Raw genomic sequence first — 21,695 nt, forward strand, 5'->3', positions numbered from 1 at the left:
TACTAATGTAGTTCATCTTTCTCCGCAAATTTGCCTCCTCAACACGAACTAAACTTATATTATAAAAATTTTCTTTTTCACCAAAAAGCTGCGCGATAAAAGAAACAGCTTTTTGCTATTTTATAATTGAATATCAACAATATATCCAAATAGTATTACTTGTATATTTTCCTCGTCGGCAGTTGATTTATTTGCATTGCTAATATTACTACTGAATATCCTCTTAAATCTCAAGCCGATAGCAAATTCCTGTTATTCTCTACTATTATTATTTCCATATTATTTGAATAGCCTCTTACAATCATTCACTTAATAAAACATTTAGTCGGATTTCAGATAGATTGCAATGACTTCAAGTATGAAATGTAGGAAATACTGATGATAAAGGCATAATCAACAATCGCGAAAAAAGCGACAGAAAGATATATTAAGCAGAATGACTTGGGACTTTCAACTTCTTTGGAATGATCCAACAGCAAATAAATGACTGATGTATGTCGTGAAAATTTGAACAAAAAATTCCCAAATGTACATATGCATACTGTTGTACAGTTTTAACGCATGGACAATGACAGCAGCTGATAAAGTACGACTAGAAATATGTTGGAGCGGTAGAATGATGAAGATGAAACGAGCAGAATTACTGAGCACGTCTCTCTATGAGGTAGTGAAGAGGCATCCATTTAACAGGGAAAACATTCACAAGAGGAGGGAAAAACATTATCCCAGGCGCGAAAGGTTTACCGAGGCCCAGTTTTTCGACCCTGCATTACGGAATCGGTAACCTGTCCTTAAAATAATTGATTAGAGTTGAGAATGAGCTCTATTGCCTTATGCGTCGATTCTCGGTTTGAATGGTGCTTTGTAAGCCATCAGACCGACAATTCCATCATAAATTACTCTTGGATTTCGGTGATGGAACCAAAAAAAATGGTCTAATCGAGAAATGATTGACTACTTTCTGTTGTATCTGCCGCGCTTGGGAGTGTTAATCTAAAGAATCCATGGAAGAACAAAACTACGTAGGAAAAAGAAAGGCGAATTTTGAGAAATAATCTTTGATATCAAGACCTGGTTTCTGGAACAAGTTTAAAAATCAACCGCTTCTCAAGAGGTAGTACACCATTGCCGTCTGAAATCAACTCTTTCTTATTTCTGTCATTCAATGAAGTTTTAAGGTTCAAGTGTATGCTTTACGAGTTTAACTTAGGTATATGACTTTATTCAGGGATGCCTCATAAATCGTTGACATTCCACAGTACATACATCTACATAGTACCCAGAAAGCCGCAAGGGCGTGTAGTGGGGGGTGTTAGGTCACAAGCCTTGCATGAACAATCACAAATTTTACACGCATACTGAAATATTAGTTTGATCTTGCGCTCGAATAAAGTTCATATGAAAGAAGGTACTAACATGCAAAAATATTCAATCATAAGATATATTCTAATCATGTAGGAACAATGTTATGAAGATGGGTATATATAAAATGCAAGCAGAATATCGATACACTACCGATAGTAATAATCTAATTTGCGCCTGCGGTCATATCTATTTTGATCACTAATGATGCGGGGAAAAAACGGCATTTTAAATCCATCCGTCCTACTACCCATCTCCCTGATTTTACGAATGTGATCTGATCTATCATAGTAATTCAGGATCTGTAATATGTCTTTAACATCCTCAGATAAGTGATCTGCCTCAAATTATCGCAGTAAGTTTAAACTATATCAGCCTACGGTTGAGTAGTGAGTCCCATTCTAATTTTTCCTGTAGTATCGTGTGACAATGAAGAAACTATGGCGTCAAAGGCTGCGTCTAGCGTCCGTTAAATACAAAATGGGAATTTGCCATGACTCTGACGTCTAAATGTCGCAACTGTTGCAACCCGGTGATTATAGGACTCGACAGTAATTTTCTCTGAACAGTATTTTCTATATCAAAGCCCTTTTCTCTTGCATACAGACCTCCAATTGTGAAGCGCAGGAACAAAAGTAGCCACCATGAATGAATGAAGAGATTAGAGAATATTATGGAGTCGGGTGGTGGAAACTACCACAATCCCAGTCATGGACAACTTTTTCTTTAACCGTTGAGGGCGACGATGATGGCGACTGAAATCTCTTTAAAAAAGCTTTCCGCTGGATTCTCTACTATGCTTTAGTGGTCAAATCGAAAATAGACGTTGGCCTATCATCTTCCTCTATCATTCTAGACAAATCTTGGAAGCCTAGGGATCGAAATTTCGTCGCATTTTTTTAAAAAGAATTCTAAGTCCGAGATAAGGTTTTCCAGTTTGGAAAGAGACCGAGAAACGGAAGTCAGGACGTTGGAAATTCCTTCCACGTTTCCAAAGGCTGGAGGAGAGTGTTCTTCAGGGTCCTCGCAGGTCTTTGATGCCTGGCGTAAAACGCTGGGAGGGGGGGGCACGACAACGTTTTAATGGGTGCTCGATGATGCGAGTCGGACCGCGCTGGATTTCCTCCTCATGTCTCACCCGCCTACACTCTCCCTCGAGTGGGAATCACAAACTGGCTTCTCGAACCGGAAGGCGTGCATCATCAAGGGGACGGAGGTTGTGGGACGCCCGGGCGTCGATCGGGTCGTCGTCACGTGGGCATATAACCCGTCTCGCAATCTGAGTGGAATGAACCCTTTGTTTCGAGGCGAGGCCTTGCTTTGCGAGCGGTGTGATAACCCAGGGTCCTAAATTCACATGAAATCGAACGACCTGGCATTTAGCGTAAAACATCGCCATCATATTAGGGTTCACTTACATCTACAACCACAAATATACATCGCAAGCCGCCGCGAAGGTGTGTGACAGGAAGTGTGTTTGCCGTTAACCTCACACACACACACAGTGGGATGTTTTGCAAGGGGTCACAAATTATTTAGTTGGTAATTGTGTCCATCCAAAAACCTACCTTAACCGGTAGATTACCTAATAATAATAATATATATATATATATATATATATATATATATATATATATATATATATGTTGTATATATATCTATATATGTTGTATTTATATACAGGGTGCGTTCCAAAAGTAATGCCATTAAATTTCCCGCGCCGTTCATATTGATCGGGGTGCAATCGAACTACTTGGAGTAGGTGGGGGCGACGCTAAGCTTTCCCGCTCATTCGGTCTCGGTGCTCTCCAAACTGTGGAAGCAGCAGGACGTCAGTTATTGTAAACCTCAGTGCGCCGACCGTGTTACGAAAAAAATGGAATCGACAATCGAGCAGCGTTAAGCGATTACTATGTTTTGTGCTAAACTGAAAAAATCTCTTGAGGTGACTTAAAATGATTCGTGAGGCTTACGGGGACTCTGCTCTGTCTTACTCACAAGTTTTGAGGTGGTTAAAGGCCTTTAAGGAGGGCCGGGAAGAGGTTCACGACGAACAACGGCCTGAGCAGCCGTCAACTAGCAAATCCGGCAGCATATGGCTCGTATACGACAATTGTTGGACTCTGGCCGTCGATTTAATATCAAGATGGTTGCCAATGAATTGAACTTGTCTTCTACTGTTGTGTTTCGCATTTTTACTGAAGATTTAGGGATTAGGAAAGTATGCGCCAAGTTCATGCCGAAGGTGTTGTCAAACGACGGAAAGATCAACCGAGCGGAAATTTCAAGTGAACTTTTGCAATGTATTGAAAATGAAGCAGATTATTTGGATAACGTCATCACTGGTGATGAAACCTGAGTTTTTGAATACGACTCAGAAGCAAAACGCCAAAGCTCTGAGTGGCATACCGACCAGTCCCCCAAACCCAAAAAGGCAAGAATGAGCAAATCAAAAGTGAAAACAGTGTTCATTATGTGTTTCCACAGTAAAGGAGTGGTCAATAAGTAGTTAGTTCCTCAAGAACAGGCAGTTAACGCTGCCTACTACGTGGATGTGCTGGAAAGACTCCGGAAAAGGGTCATCAGGACAAAAAGATACATTAGAGACCTTGGACCATTAGAGAAACTCTGACAGCAACAAATAATACAAGAACACATAAAAAGAACATTCACACGATATTTCTTAATAATTTTGACGGAATTTAGCTCCATCTTCCTCAGTACTCAGATATACATGCATATATATATATATATATATATATATATATATATATATATATATATATATATATATATATACTACCTTGATCAAAAAGTTCCCGGAATAACCACCGTGTGGCGCTCCCATCGTTCCGATTTGAGTTCTGTTTTTTTTGTTAAATTGGTACATCTGTTGTTGATATTCCCTTTAAATCTTAGTGTCATAACTTGACATTTGCAAAAGTTACGTAGCCAAGAGTACATCTATCTCTGTGTGTGTTGGCGATTTTTTACAATTTCAGAAATGGATTTAAATTTGCAACAACGAACTTGTATTAAATTTTGCGTAAAAAACGGATTTAGTGGCGCACGGACGTTGGAAATGTTGGAAAAGTGTTTCGGCAACGATTCTCTAAAAAAAACGGTCGTTTACCAGTGGCACGAGCGGTTCAGAAGTGGTCGTGAGTCAATCGAAGATGATGAACGCAGTGGCAGACCATCGACATCGAAAGTCGGTGAAAAAATTGATAAAGTAAAAGAAATGTTGGTCAATAACCGCAAATTAACCATCAGAGAAATAGCGGAGGACTTGAACATTGCCTATGGATCCGCCCAAGACATTGTGATTAATGATTTGGGTTTCCGTCGTGTAGCAGCAAAGTTGGTTCCAAAAGACCTCAATTTCATGCAAAAAAGAGACCGTGTTGACGTCGCAAAAGACATGATTTGCGAGGCTGAATCCGATCCCACAGTCATCAAAAGGATCATTACTGGAGACGAGACGTGGGTTTATGAGTACGACACGCAATCCAGACATCAGGCAAGTGAATGGCGTTCACCAAATGAGCCGAGACCAAAAAAACCACGTCGTTTTCAGTCAAAAAAGAAGGCAATGCTGACGGTTTTCATGGATTACAACGGTGTAGTGCATCATGAATTTTTGCCAGAAGGCCAGACAGTAAACAAAGAGTATTATTTGGGCGTTATGAGACGTTTGCGTGAAGCAATTCGCCGAAAGAGACCAGAAATGTGGGCAGAAAACTCGTGGATTTTGCACCATGACAACGCACCGTCGCACAGTGCTATCATTATTCGTAATTTTTTGACGAAAAATGCAACAAATACCATCCAACAGCCACCGAATTCACCTGATTTGGCTCCCTGTGACTTCTTTCTGTTCAATCGATTTAAAAAACCATTACGGGGAACGCGTTTTAGCAGCCGAGAGGAAGTAATGGAAAAATCGCAGGAAGCACTGATGGACATACCGAAAACCGACCGTAACTTTTGCAAATGTCAAGTTATGACACTAAGATTTAAAGGGAATATCAACAACAGATGTACCAATTTAACAAAAAAAAACAGAACTCAAATCGGAACGATGGGAGCGCCACACGGTGGTTATTCCGGGAACTTTTTGATCAAGGTAGTATATGCATACATGTCTGTGCATCCTTAAATTCATCTATAAATGCACAATGTCTCTCAAGCCGCCGCAAGGGATTGTGGTGGTAGGTGCTAAGGCAGTAGCCACTAATACATTTGTATTCAGGTCAAATGGATAATAATGTTTTCATACAGTTTAAAAGACACACGAAAGTGCAAATTCTCGGATAAGATTATTTTTACCGCGTCGGTTTAAGCTAATATTGTATACGCGTTGATTGCATGCAACCATTCGCATAAAGTCACCTAATCTAAGGAATATTTTAATCTTCGAACTACATTGTTGACACTCTTTAAGGGACTATATTTATCTTGCATTTTTTTTGGAGTACAGCGGTATGAAATTGATTAGGAGATCCTATTGAATAATTATTATAATGAAGTTGACGAGACAACCACTTCCGCACACCTTCATACCGGTGTACAGGGTAATTTGTAGATTTAAATGTAGAGAAGCATGTCCGGGTTGAAATTTGGGCAGTAACCATTATGGCATTAATACGTAAACGAATATGAAAATATATTTCAACTTATACATAGACAAACGTACATTTAAGTACATGCACCGAGTGTCTTCAATGTGCAATTTGGCCAATGCAATTTTGGTGTGTTTCAGTTAATTTTCATATTAACTCGATTCGACTCGATTACATATTCATTAATTTGAGTAAGTAATATTTTAATAGATGATTTTCTGTTTCGTAATGACTGTGTTTACAGCGAGGAAGAGCAATTACTTGAATCTGTTTGGGTTAGTGGCTCAATGTATCAATTTCATTTAGTTCCTTTATTATCCCCTTGGTGTCGCGAGTTAACTCGAGAGTTCAGTGATTATCCATCAGTCTTAATGTTGGCTGCTCTCTTCTTGTATAAAGGGTCACCCAATGAGATTCCTCCAACAAACCTGTCACAATTGACCTCTTCTTTAGGGCATTGTCAACAGATTTGGTGGATTCTTCATGGACCATTTCCATCAATTATCCTTTTCTCCCATTATCGGAAATACTTGCCATGTGTTTCATATGTGACTTAACTATTAAGTACTTAATATCTTTTTCCATTTATTGATCGTATTTTTGCCATGTTTGGCAATCTATCATCGACAATGTAACATCGTTGATATTTACAGATATAATGCCACCCTTCAGGAAACGAAGTTACCTTAAATCTTTGGATGAATTTCACGGGTGTACTATGAGTTTTCGTTTAAAAAAATGATGTTTTTAGTCTCCAAATAAATAATTTAATTTTTTGTCGTGATTAGAGAAATAAATATGGCAGGGGACATCTATAAAAGTAATATTGTTACAATTCCGACTGATGATGTCTTGGTTTTTAATGGCTAATTTTTTCATTTTCGTCTTGAATTTCCGGTAAAATATTCGAGTTTCATTAAATTACGTAAATATATTGATGGGAAAAAACTTATTTGTGTGTATGATGTTCATGTTTGTAATTATTTGAGGTATTAATTTGACGGCGTTATTCAGTTTATGTTTATTTATTTATGGCGAATGTTTGCGATATGAAAAATTTATTTTTACAACGCATTTTAATTTATATTTAATTCATTTTTTTAATAATACGCGTTGAGGAATAAATAAAATATATTGTGTGTTTTATTGGTCATATTTTTTAAATTTTGAATAGTCTCACTTTTGGGTCTCATAAATTGTTAATGGAAAATGTTTTTCCGGTATCTACTTTTCATGCATATTGTGAATGTTTCTATGGCACAATGTGTCATCTGAATCTAGAAATTATTTATCCTAATATCATGACCTATTTTACGTAGATTGGAAAGGACTACTAACATCTATCACCTCTTTCCCTTATAATTAGGTACTCCATCGTTCATAGTCGACTGAATTAGGTGTAATTATCGAAAGGGATTTAGCGGGCAGTTTTGTGGTTATTTAGAGGTGTTGAAAAGGTATTACATTCCTTTAAAACCATTCAATGTTTATGAATGTATTTACTCATACTTATGCATGGACATTTAGTGTCCTAGCATCCACACCACACACCCCTCCGGCAGCTGTAGGGCTATTACGTAGATGTAAAGATGCAAAGTAAAGTATAACCTCTCTTTTACGTACAGCGTTGTTTACACTTCTATCATACATGACTGAAACTACTCCAGTATCAAGTTTTAAAGGGCTCTATTCTTAGCTGGTTGACTTTTCCAATGTCCACAGTCTCTAATCTGTAGAGTGCAATCAATATTCCAAGCGAACGTTTTTTTGAACTGCTTCCTTAATTACAACTTCGAGTTCTTTTAACGTAGAAGTTCAAACATAAGATAAGGGATATACTAAAAGTACTGATAGATATAAATATTGACTTTTTCCACTCACAAACAGGAGTCATAATAGTAAAAAATGGAAGTCATATCAAAAATAGTAAAAAAATGGAATTGCTAGCGAGGATCGAACGTTGCGTAGACATACCTGTATAGTGTATTCATAGGTGTGTGTGTGCTTGTGTGTATTATTTGCTTGTATATGCATTTGCATGCTTGTAAGTTAAACTAAGTTTCGCATGAATTTATTCGTTATTGTATGAGTGAATATGGTATACTTTTGTTAGTTTTGCATATAGTTTTACTCTACTTTACGGGTGGTGTCCTAACACCCCCCCCCCGCCATGCGCCTTGTAGGGTATTGTGCAGATGTAGATTTAATTGCCTCGTCTTCACCAACGCCTTCTTTGCTTGAGCTATTCATGTCGCTCGATTTTCTACCATCCCTTGTTACATTGCTCTCCAGGTAGATGAAGGTTTACACTTGCTCTGATTTCACTCTTCGAATTGCATTCATCTATATCTGTATAATAATCCGCATGATGCCACAAGGGTGTGTGGCGGGGGGTGTTTGGTCACCAAATATGCATGCACAATCCCAATCATGTCACTTCTGCACAAATATTAATTTGATCATGCACTCGAACAAGGTTAATCCCACGAAAGAAGGTATCTACATCTCAAAAATATCCAATAACATGACAGGTATATCTTATTCATGCGGTAGAGCTGTTACGATTTGACATTAGATTATTTTTATGGAAAGAAATTTTCTTTTCCTGAAAATTTTATTCCTTAACCTGCGCTCATATTTATTGTTTCACGCTCAAAGAAACAGTACAGTACTTTTGTGTTTGAAAGAGCAATGATATCATGTCCTCGCATCACAAACAGACGACACATCGCTCAACGGCCCGGAGTCGTGATGAACCATGAGTATCGATACGGCGACGCATCGAAGTATCGCGCTGCACTAATCGCGTGCCGAATCGTTGAGGATGCCACAAAGCGTGGTGACCGATGTATAAGAGTGCCGTAGGCACTTCCTTCACCCCGGGACGATGCGAGGAGGAATGGGGTTGGGGTTCGGGAAATGGGGTGGAAGTCGAAGAGGGTGGTCGTTTGGTGGTGGGGAGAGTGAGTACATTTCCGCGCGGGAATCGAAAGATGTCCCACGGCTTCCCATGGTGCACCCATACCCGGCGATAACACTTTAATTGGTTGAATCTCCGGCCAATGGCGCCGTTTTTGCGGTCTCTGCGGTCTGGGCTTCCTACGCTCGGTACGTTAAGAGTACAACTCTCATCTCTCGACCCGCTGTTGCGGTGGTGAGTGACTTTGATTGGCTTGGGAGTGCGCAGTGATTGCTCAACCAGGAGAAGGGAACGACTGCCTCCTCTTGGGCACTCCTCGGAATGCGAGTCGTAATTGCAGAGGGTTTACCGCACTGAGGCCCTCATGTCAACAATCCTTTAACAAGTGCCAGTGCTTATTCCCTCATTAAGGGTTTTTATTTCTAGTAGTGGTACAAGCGTGGCATCTGATCGGAAGTGAATCACATGTGTACTCGTGTTCAGCTCAAGGAGACAAGACATTATCATAACAAACTTTTGAGGGAAAGCGATTTCTTATTTAGGTGTATCAAAACGTATTAGGGGTTGAATAAAAAGCCGTTAGGGATTGAATCCCGTACTATTGAATACTCTGTGGAAATGAGTGAAATTTCATGGCAGAAAAAATCATTCGTCTGGACCAGAATCAATTTCTCGCAACTTTCTGCACTACATAGATTGACTGAGGCAAAGTTAGTTACCTTTTACGAAATTTCCAGCAGTTAAGTCGAACTCCGTCTAAGATTTTTATCTACATCTACGTAATATCCCGCGAGTCCCCGAAAGGGCGTGAGGCGGGGAGTGTTAGATCACCAGCCAAGCATACACAAACCCAATCATGACTCCTCTACACAAGTATTAGTTTTATCACGCACTGGAAAAAATTTAATCACTCTAAAGAGGGTACTTACATGCAACACTATTCAATAACAGAATAAGTATATTCTAGTTACGCAGTAGAATTGTTAAAAAAATTGGTCTATTGAATAAAAAAATAACACTTGGGATGTCGACACAATAAATATACACTACCAATTCTAATTATCTCCTACGCGAATGCTGTTATTTCTATTTTGACCTCTAGCGAGCGAAAAACGACATTTTAAATCCATCCGTTCTACTTATCTCTCTCCCTGATTTTACGTAAGTAATATGCTCTACCATAGTAAGTCGGAGCCTGTAATATGTCTTTACCTTCCACGAATAGGTAACCTGCCTCAAATTTACTTAGTATAATTAACCTGTATTTTAACCTTAGGTCTACTAATGGCTCCCATTATAATTCTTTTAATATTTTCACGAAACTGTTACCTTTTTTATTACAATTTTTTTACAATCTACATGATATACAACAAACAACCGAAAGGATATGTGACGAATGGTGCTAGGGCACCAGCCATTCGTGCCCAAATATAAATTTACATTTCTATTATACACAAACACACGTACACACATGAGCGTATTGCAGCTCATCTGAGGACAAACGACGCTTCGGAACTTGGATCTGAATTGTCCGAGAAAAGTGTCATAGTTAAACTCGTGTGTTCTGAAACTTGCCAACTAAACATAGGTAGTCCTTACACGTATATTTAAAACAAGTCCCAAGTATATTTCAGACAAGTTTTCATCTCGCTCTTCTCCCAATGATCACTAAGCAATCTTTGAGCTGACAATTGAATTAATGATAGTCTCCCTATCGCATTAGAGATATCCCTGATGTCGTAAAAGATAATCAGATTTCCCATGAACTTCGAAATTCAATTCAACCCTCCATCCGTAAATCATTTTATTGAGATTTTATATTTATATGCCTGTCATGATTTTATATCTCCTTGTTCCCCGGTGTATTAAATCAATACTGATCAGTTAAGGGACGAATTATCATGACTATCTGAATTGAAAGGTTGTAAATGGATAATTTGGTTTTTTTATTCCTGCTAAAACATCACCACCCGTCCGTCCTCTTCTTCGTCCCACCTACTCAACATGTTAAATTAAAAAAAAAAAAGGATTTAGAGAAAGCGACGCATGAATAATTCGCGTTGATATGTCAACAGGCGTAATAATATTTTATTTGTGCACGCAATGGGATTTTATTACGCATAATTTTGGATAATGCACCAGACTGAGTGGGATCGAAACTATACGATATATGGAATCGTTCAAATGGGGTGAGAGGGAAGGGTATTTAATTAATTTATTCATTAGCGTCGTTGTCGGACCATATTGGAACTTCAACAGGGGACCTTTGGTAAACGGGTTTCCCGCACCTAAACCCCCCCCTCTCCTGCGTGCACTCGCCATATTGTTTTATTAAGCGGCAATCCTGACGAGTTGCTATTAAACCCATAGGGAGCCAACGGTGGTGAAACCCCCGGATATTGCCCGGTCACCCAAGCAGAGAAACATCGATTTGGAGCGGCGCCTCTTGGATGGATGACCGCCATGGGAATATCGGGGCGTCGCTGTTCGGTTTTTTTTCCTCTCCCCCATTCTACCCCACCTCCCGGGCCTTGAAGGAGGCCGATTGGCTTGATTCCCACCCATTCGGGTGTCACGCTCGAACCTCTCGTGAGATGGAGCAGGTAGCATTTGTGAATCGCCTTCCGTTTTCGACGGCGGAAGTTAAGTACGTATCTACATATGTATACCACAACTTTACGGAAATAAAGGACCCAGTTTGGCGGAAGTTATTTAAAAGATTTTACTCATGGAGATATTTTACGTATGGAGTTCCTTCCGTCCAAATGTAGGTTGGTTACCCTTCCAATATTAAATACGGAAAAATACTCTTTTGAAAAGATTTCTAAACCTCGCTGTTGTAAAAACATATTTAACTGAATGTATTTCATTGATGAAGCTGATTTCCCCAAGGTTAATCCAGTAAACTACATCTACTTGGGGTCACGGGGCTACTGATCAGAAGGCTTGGGTTCAATTCCCGGGCAAGCCTCAGCTCCACCCAAGCTATGTGATTTTGTGAGTACCAGATCTTCCCGGGAAACTATAGCCGGCTCAGGGAAATTAACTGGCCCCCAACCTTGATGTGTGAATTTCACAGGACTTAGTACTGTGTGAACTCTACCTAAAGTTTTATATCTACACAAATTCTCTATCCCCGCCATCCGTCTACTACTTAGTAATACTTCGCTTTAGCTAAATACGGCATGTAGACTCTAATGAATATTCCGAACAAAGAAAATTTTGCAGGAAAGAACATTTGAATGTGGCATTGTGTTTTATCCAAAGAAATGATCATAAAAACTAGTAAATATTAATAATAATAAAAGTATAACGTAAAGATTACATTAATGACGAAACACTTCGTCATTAAGATTAACACGAAACTGCAACTGCGACAAAACAGTATCAAACACGAGCAAAACGGGTTATACGACCAAGTAACCAATGCCATCTTATACTTTTAAATCTGTACATTACCCTGCAAGATGTCGCAAGGACTTGTGGCACGGGGAGTTTGGTCACTAGCTATTCTACTTCACTACTTCCACGTACACATGACACCCCGCGAGCTAGTGAAAGGGCGCTTGATAAGTGGGCGAAATTTACTGCCAGGCTTGAAGGCACTAGGTTTCATTTTATCACTCTACAAAAGTCAACATTTTACGTACTATTCATTTAAATTTTTTCTGTTAGGGTGTCTGTCTCTCTTAATGCTGGTGGTGTCCAATATGCGAACGTTATATGGGGTTGTAATAATGAACCTGGGGTCGCAAGTAAACTACTCACTATAACCTTCTTAATAGCCTTATCCTTGCTTAGTTTCTTCATGGCTCAAAGGATACCTAATATGATCCCCTCAGCACACCCGTCACCATTACACTTTAACCGTAGTAATATGGAAGAAACTCTAAGGAAGTGTCCCAGCCACTAAAAGCAGTCAGTTATCACTCAGTTTTCCAGCCTTGGACGTGAGAATATTTGGCTGCCAACTGACCAGCGAAGTTAAAATCGTTTAAAAAAAATAAATTCTCCAGGCGCGTGCGAAACATTGGTCGGATGGGTCAGCAATCAATTAAGTCCGAAACACAATCGGGCCAAGTCCCGCCCCCCTGTGGTACCCCCTTACGACGCGGGGTGCCGCATAGTTGGGCACGCTCCAAAAACGGTAGCCTTCGTCTTCTATAAGGTCCTTTCCAAATCCATCTCTGCCCTCCATCCCCCCCCTCCACACAAACTATGGATCTCCCTCAAAGCGGGGGAGAGGGTGAGTGCTTTTTGAGTTGTGTGAAAAAGATTTCCAACCTGTTCCCTTCAGCCCCTCCATTAATTGCGCGTCGTTACCGTGGAAACCAAAGGAGGGAACACGCGGGGGTCCTCCCCCCAGGGGCGCACGTCATGCTGCGAGGTTGGGGCTCACCCTTTCCCCCCTCTCACCCTACAGCGCACACACACCCTTTTTCTTTCGCTGGAAAAGGCATGGCCTCTTTCCTTTCTCTCACTGGACTCTGCCCATTCGGGGGCCTTCCTTAAGGTCATCCTCTCCACTCTTCCCGCGCGAGGGCGAATAAAGGCTGGGAGGGAAAAGGGATGGTAAGCTATAGAGACAAGAGAAGGGACTAAATACCGGAACGAACTTCCCATCCTCGTTTCCTTCTGGGTACCATATGCTCTATACTACTACGTGCGCCTCTGTGTGAGTATGGTTATAAGGGCACTCCCTACGTGTTTTCATTCGGGACTTGGCGATTGGCCTCCTCCCTGTCTAACCATCCCCCCAGACTTGCCTCGTCCATTGACTTTCACGCGGAAGGTTCGGAAAATGGTTGTGAGGGGGGTTGCCAGGGTATTTTTTCCCTTTTCAAGAAGAGGGAAGATAGAGAGGGAGGGAGGGAGAGACGGTCGATTGTTAAAGGCATGATCGTCATCACCCTCACTAAAACCCTCCCCGTCGTTTTGGAAGTCCCTCAGGGGGTAATAATGATGGCCTTCTCCCCCTCTTCTTTTCCTTAAAAGGGCTTTAGGGGGGAGTGCACCGAAAACGGGAAGTCAACCACCTCTTCTACTTCCTTGCCCCTCCTTCCTTTTTGTGTTCTTGGAGATATGGCAAGAGGTTATAATACGCAGGCTGTCTTCGGTGGGTGAAGGACGGGGTGATGGAGGAGAGGAGAAGGGGGCCTTGAGGATAAGAGTAAGCAAGTGGCGGAGAGGAGAGTGGGTTCATCTACATCCGCACGAATTTGACAATCGAAATTTTTCTCATCGCGTAATTTGACGGAAATAATGAATGGAATATAATACAAAGGAGGAATTGTTAGGCATTGTTGGGGAGGAGAGAGGATTATTGGCAAATGTCCAAAGTAGGCAGGAAAGATGGATTCAGAGCGTTTTGATTGGCGATGGGATGTTGAAGTCTGGATAGAGGGGAGAACACTAGGCAAGCGAGGAAGAGTTAGGAATGGGATGGGCACGGAAAGAAGGGGAGAAGGAAATGTTGAAGAGGGACTTGTTGTAATAATGGATGCCCGGTCATGTTTCTATAAGAGTGGCGAGGGAATTGTCGCTGTACCATTCGGCAGCCTGTTTCCATGCAAAAACCTACCTTACCCGATAGAATAATAATAAGAATAATAATTACCTGACATCCCCCGCCACATTCTTGCGGCGGTCTGCGTAGTATTATGTAGTAGTTGCAGTAGATTTATTAGATGCGACCACAGCCGAGAACGTTTGCACCATTAGGGATTGATGGGAAAGGAAGAAGGGTAGAAGAAAAACCCAGCGTCGGCATTAGCCTACTCTGAACGAAAGGCGCCTAGGGGGTCTTACGTCCTATCCGACGAACGGCGTACTCACTCAAAGATCTCTCCACAAAGTACGTCAAGTAGGAATCGGGATACCACCGAAAAAGAACTTCACGTCCAGGATTCGAACTCGGGCCCTCTCGGTGGGAATCGAGTACGTTAGCCACCGCACCATGCCGATCCCCGTGGTAATATTAATGTAGATGAACGGATATAGATGGACTAGCCGAGTTAGAGGTACTTATTGTAGCGTCTGATGTCAGGATGCGTTTTAGTTAGGAGAGGTAAAGAAATGTATCCTCGTTCATTCGGTGTCCATTCGTACCTTAAACTGTGAAATACCAATAATAATAACAATACTATGACAATTTCTTACGCAACATCATCTAGAAGGAGTAGCATGCATAGCATAGTTCTTATCGAGTTGTCATGTGTTTGTGAAAGTATTGGAGTAGATGCAGTACGGCTGGTAACCTAACACCCCCTGCCACACATCCTTACGATAGATTGCATAGTGTATAGATTTAGATATGGATTCACTGCAAGCCAGGTGTTTTCATGGGATACATCCACCCCTTGAGTGAAAATTAAATGGAGAAAAATGCAAGTGTGATAGTTAAAAAACGTTTCTATCCTATAATGCATTGATTAGTAAATCCGATCGTTATTAAATGTTTTGAAATGTAGCGTAGTTCTTTGTGGATCTGAAACGTGGTATTAGGAGCAAGAGAAAGGTCTTAAATGGATGATTTTGAGATGTGGGCGTTGACAAGAATGGAGAAATAATATGGACAGAGAGAGAAAGACAAACCCCAGGGATTTATGGTAAATAGGTTGAGCGAGAATAGAGTATTCGAAAAAGCAGAGAAGGTGGATGGAGAAGTTATTGAAAGGTAGTGGAATGTATTGAAGGCCGTGATAGAGAAGAGAATCATGGGTAAGCGGGGGTAGAGAAAGTGCTTGATTTGGCTTTTAAGACGACACGAAGGCAAGCAAACTTTTGGAAGAAATGAGGAAAGAAAAAAAGTTGGGCAAACTCAGGGAGTTTGTCGCGACAAGAAAGTCGCCGTCCAAAAACCCTCTTTATTATGTAGAATACCTTCAATAATTAAATGAAAAATCATATTTTCGGCCATAAAATGTCACCATATAGTAGAAATCATGCAAAAATGTCGAAAAGATTAATCAAGAAAAGGCAATGTACTTGATTTATCGAACAAAAAAAACGAAACTGCAAGAAATATGGTGACACTTCGAAAAAAAGACAATTGATGTCAGGATAGAGTAGTGTCCGTAGCTACACAAAAGGAAAAATATGAAGCTTGAAAACATGGAAGGAAATTCATGATGTCTATACCCAATGTTTGGCTAAAAAATTAGATAAATTCAAATGAAAATCCGCCACATTCGTCTAAAATTGTTACAATAAGAAGACGAGTGTGCGACAGACCTTTTAGAGGAATTAGGCTGGGAGCCGCTTGAGATGCGAAAAAAAACAAGCAAGACAGACTTTTAAAAGTTTCAGAACAAACGAGTTTAACAATGACACTAAAGGAATTATTATGGCCCCACACTACTTAGATATATCAGACCGTAAATATAAGATAAGGGAGATAAGACAGATAGACACAAATATTCATTCATTCCCCGGACAATCAGTACTCAAAATAGTTATAAACCAAAGTCAAAATGGAAATATTAAAGACATTCGATTTACAAGTCGGGGCAAGATTAATTACTGCTTAGAAATACTGAAAGATATATTTGAAAGTTCATGTGCATATGTGTGTAAGTTAATATTATATGTATTTATGAGCGTTTAGGTGAAAAAGGTTTTCGCATTAATACATATATACGTCTCTCTGAGTGTAGATTTGCATGAATTTATGGTTTTGCATGTGGTTCAATTCTCTTTTACATGTGGTGACCTAACACCCCCAGCCACACGCCCTTGCAGCGCCTTGCGGGGTATTACGTACGAGTAAATGCACATGCAAGTGAAACATTTGATGATGTGAGCCTCAGGTGTTTCTACCTCTCGTATTTCTCTCGGGGAGAAAAAACGGCATCTTAAACCCATCCGTTCTATATTTCGTATCTCTCCATTCTTGCGTGCGTAGGCGGTGTACTCATTGTGATTCGACATGTTGAGATATGACTTGTGGGATGAGGGGAAGGTGAGAGGGGGTGGGGGGGGTCAGTTAAAGAGGTTTTTCGGAAAGTGAGGGAGGAAGGTTGTAGTCTTTTTTGCCCCCGAAAATTTGGAGACACCGTGAACCGACAACTTGTACGATTCCCGAGAACGTTTGGGATACTTGATGACCCTTTTGGTCTTTTTGGCGTGAAGGATGGGTGCGGGGAGGAAGCACCCTCTCTCCCCTCTTGAAACAACAGGAACGGGAGGGTGGATATAATGATCAGGCTTTCTCTCCTTCTCGTTCCGCCCAAGTGGCCATTTCTTACTCTCTCGCGCTCTCATTCTTTCCTTTTCTCTTTCTTTCGTTCAATTCGCACCGTCTTTTCATTGTTATTTTTTTCCTCCCTCCGTCTCTCTCTCTTAGTCTCCTCACTCTTACGCCCGTTTCCTTTTTTTTGCCCATACGTCTTTTCCCCCGCCCCTCCCTGTTGAGCGGGTATGGTGGGAGAGAGATATACAACCCCATCCCGTCCGTTCGAACTCCCGAATTGTGCGCCAACCCAAGGGTTTTGTGGGGAGACGTCCTGAAGACGACGGACGCTCTCTTCGTCCGGGACGAATGATGTTTACGACGGCAAAAGGGTGGGAGGGTAATGGTGGGATAGGGTGGACGGCACCCCTGTCGCGTGTTGAAGGAGACTTGACTTACGAGACTCGATAATATGGCCCGGCCCGTGTTTCCGAGAGTGAATTCAGAGAGAATGGGGACACACGTGTTGGGTTGGGTAAAGAGGGGAAGACTTCTTTCTTCTGCACGGTGGCAAGACGGAAGTTCACGGTAGACGCTGCGGCAGTAGCGGAGCGAAAAGATAATTTTGGCGCGCTTCCGAAGTTCACCGAAGATCACCAAAATTCAAAAAGAACTGCCGAAGACGCCTGTTGCTTCCTCCGGTTTTTCACTTGTTTACTTCTGATTTAACTTGATGTGAAATATATTTTTTCCATAAATTTAAGGTCAAAAAGAGAACATGTTTTTGACCATAGCCTGTAGTCGACCCCAGAAAAGGATTTTCTGAACTTCTGTTCCCAATTCTCCTCTCAGTCTTAAAGAAAAAGAGTTTCATAGACGGTTAGTATGAAAATGTAAAAGAAGAGCAAAAGACAAGGGTGGTCTTGCTTGGGTTAGGACGAATTTGGAATACGCGGTAAGTATCCGTGATTCAAGGGAGAAAACGTTAATTAAGATAATTAGAACATTTATGAGAAAATCCATTTGGCTTGTTAAAAATTGTTCATAGAAGCGATTAAGCTTGACATGATGGAGGAAATAAGTTTGAAACCTCTTGATTCACAATGGGGACAGGGAAGACTTAGGCTATTAGAGAGTTACAGAAAAACCGAGTTTACCAGTGTCACTAAGGGAATTATTGTGACTCCACATTACGTGGGCAGATTGGACCACGGCATTAGGATAAGAAATATAAGATAACCACAATTGGGTAGTTTCAAGTACCTACTCCATCATCACACATAATAATGACAAAGACTTTATCAGTCCTAATTTCTTAATCAAAAAGCAAATTTCAAAAATTAGTATAAAAAAACATGGTTTAGAGAGGCATGTACTAGTATTGAGTAATTTTGATTCAGCTACATTTATTGATAGTAGCCTGCTGATATACGTACGCGTTTTCAATATCCTAGGACTAAACGCTACTCTGCTCCTAAGACCTAACTTACATGGCACAAAATACCCTTAACCCCATGCTATACATTACAATATTTCATTCTTTATCTCTGCATAATTCATAAATCCCTTGATTTCATCCTAAACCCCTATTTTTTTCCTCGGTTTACCTAGTTTTCACTGCATTCTACCCTCTGTCGTAGTCTTCTATGATCCTATTGTCTCTCAGTCTTGCATTTTTCGAATTTCCCCCAGCAAAATTATCTCAACCCCTACCATTCCTAAAACTTTATCTTTTGCATACCTTTCCTTTCATAATACATTTTTTTAAATTCCTCTCCAGACCTTTTCAATTATTTTACTGGGTGAAATTAATACTTGTTTTGAACTAAGTCTTCCGCTATTAGTTACATAAATTTGCACATTTTTCGAGGTTTTTTTAGTTGATATTTTTTTCCCATTTCCCTCCCTTTCCCTTATCCTCTTTTATCCGTTACCCATCCTACCTGGCGCTTGCACCCCCAGTCACTCAAATGTTTGGTGGATCGCGAGGTATTTATGTAGATATAGATGAACCCCATGTCTCAATGGCTTCCAGTCTACGCCTATTCTACTACCTAAACGACCACATTTCTGAATCACACAAGACTCCGCTCCATATTTAATTTTTCACTCGTCTTTTCCTTACATATCTACTGCATAGGAGAGTCATCAGATCCAGTCTCTGTTGAAACGACTTTTTACCGGAACGGAAATTCGTCTTTTGATGTCCCTACCACTATATCCACTCTCACACGATACAATTAATAAATACTATATGTCAACTGTTTCACCTGTTCTATTTTCTGTTTGACAACTTCAATGTTCATCTTAGCTCTCTTTTTTTAAAATCTCATTAACTTCGTTTTCTCCTGATTAATTCTCATACAAGGCTTAACACACTGAATTTTAATGCGTTAAGTAATCGTTTTCGGCCGTATGGGCGGCGGTGTAACGTCCTTGCCTGACAAACCAGAGGTCGTGGGTTCCTTCCCGTGTAAGTAGATATTCCTCCACTCATAGCTTTAAAGTTTTGTGGTTGTCTTTGTCGTTATTCAATGTTTAGAGTCCGATGTAAAAGGCTGGAACGTGGCTTTTTACAGATTTGCGCTAAATAGATAAAGTTTTCCCAATAACGACCTAATTTCCCAAACAATACCCGAAAGATATAGAACTTAATATTTTAATTAGCATTTGCGTTTTTGTAGAGCTTATTGCTTCTCTCATTTCTTCCCTTTACACCTCATGGATTGCCCCGCAAGTGGAACATATGTTAGCATTTACTTCGAAATATTGCCGACTTATCTAGTGCTCAGTACGGACTTCAGCCTTCGCTTATCTATCCTTTGCTTGAATTTTTCATTGGTGATTCACTCCTCCTCTGATTTAATATTCATCATTCACCTTCTCCGCTCTCGAGTTCTTGAAATTATAATCGTATTCATTCATGTAACACTTGGCATTTGTTCGCATGGCGGTGTCCCCATTATTCTATGACTGTACACCTCTCGTGTTCTTAAGGCATCGGTGAACCTCGGAATAACATTAATTGTAATTTTCGTCTCTGACATTTCTTAACACCAAGGGAACGTAGAGGTTGCAATTATGGGGAAAGTGTAGAGTTAAGCGCTACAATTTTCTCAGGAATAAACACGTTATTAATCCAAGGATTCAGCTGAAAATGTGTTATCTTACTTATGAAACTTTAGTGACCTTTATTTCTCTATTGTCCTTGTTTACCGGGTGGAGCTAGAGGAAATTATGTCGTGCTCCCAATTTTATATGTTGTGCACTAGTTGGAGGACCATAAAACTAAAGTTCTCAACTGTAGACCTGACTGGTTTAAGATGTCATTTCTCAAAAGGAAGATAAGGGAACCCTTATGCTCGTGCTATGCGGAAAAATATATCACTCCTAAATTTTAAGTGGCCTAAAATATTGTTATTTATATTTCATTGAACCCTTATTTTATTGTTCTTTTTGTTACCAGAAATTTATCACACTTGCGTTAATTAGTATTTTACTCATAGATACCGTAGTGAGTTTTCTGTAGTTAACATACCCTCGATTATGTGAAAAAAATTGAAATATCATTGGTAATTAAATAATTAACTTCTGGAAAGACTTTTAGGAATGCGCAAGACACCAGAGTTTTCTTGGGACACCCAGGGAATTATTAGTACATAAAATTACGGGCGAGTATATTGGTATAATCGGCCACCGAGATAAATTAAGAGATGTAGACAGTCACCGACAAAGTCAAGTACTCATGCCTCCGCACGTGACGCAATCATAACATAATCGATCAAAAGCATTCAGGCAAGTATGCATTTACGTGAAGACAAACATTTCATGAGTTAGTCAATTGTTGCATGATGTACATATATAGGTATGTGTGTATATGCAACAACGCTGGTGTACATGAGCTACCATACATTTGAAAACATTTATGAATTCAATAGACTCGGATTAATTCTAACTAATAACTGCTTATTTTAACGAAGAATTCAATATCCAAATATCGACCCAACAGAAATGTAAGGAAAATTTATGTCATTATGTAACTTTAAACTCGAGGAAATTATGATTAATCAACTTCTACATCAAACATCTACAAACACCATTTACGCATTGGGATTCTCACTTCCTTCCACATTTTTTTCATGCCAAACAAAGTCAACATTCCTTCCTTAACTAAAAGAAAATATTTATGCAAGGTTTTATAACTCCTATGAGAATGAAAGCGTGCGAAAATATTTAAAAAAAATATCGTGACTTTGAAAGGTCACCGTCGGTAAGTTTTAATGTGATATAGAGAGAACAATGAAATCCCATCGGTAACGTATATTTAAATGGACACAGAGCACATTTAAATGGCAGCATTTGCTGCGAGAGGTGATCAGCGCCTAAATTAATTTGCATCATGGAGATTTGAGGAGTGAAGAAAGTGAAAGGGTGGGATACCGGAAAAGAAAAAAGAACAAAGATTTATTTTCTTGACCTTTATTATTATTATTATTAGGTAATCTACCGATTAAGGTAGGTTTTTGGATGGACAAAATTACTAATTCAACAATTTGTGACCCCCAGCAAAACACAACATCCCCCCCTACATCAGGTCCCTCTTCAGCTCTGAGTACTTTCT

The sequence above is a fragment of the Hetaerina americana genome, unplaced genomic scaffold, assembly GCF_022747635.1.
Source record: "Hetaerina americana unplaced genomic scaffold, ioHetAmer1.1.p SCAF_11, whole genome shotgun sequence".
In the NCBI taxonomy this organism is placed as follows: Eukaryota; Metazoa; Arthropoda; class Insecta; order Odonata; family Calopterygidae; genus Hetaerina; species Hetaerina americana.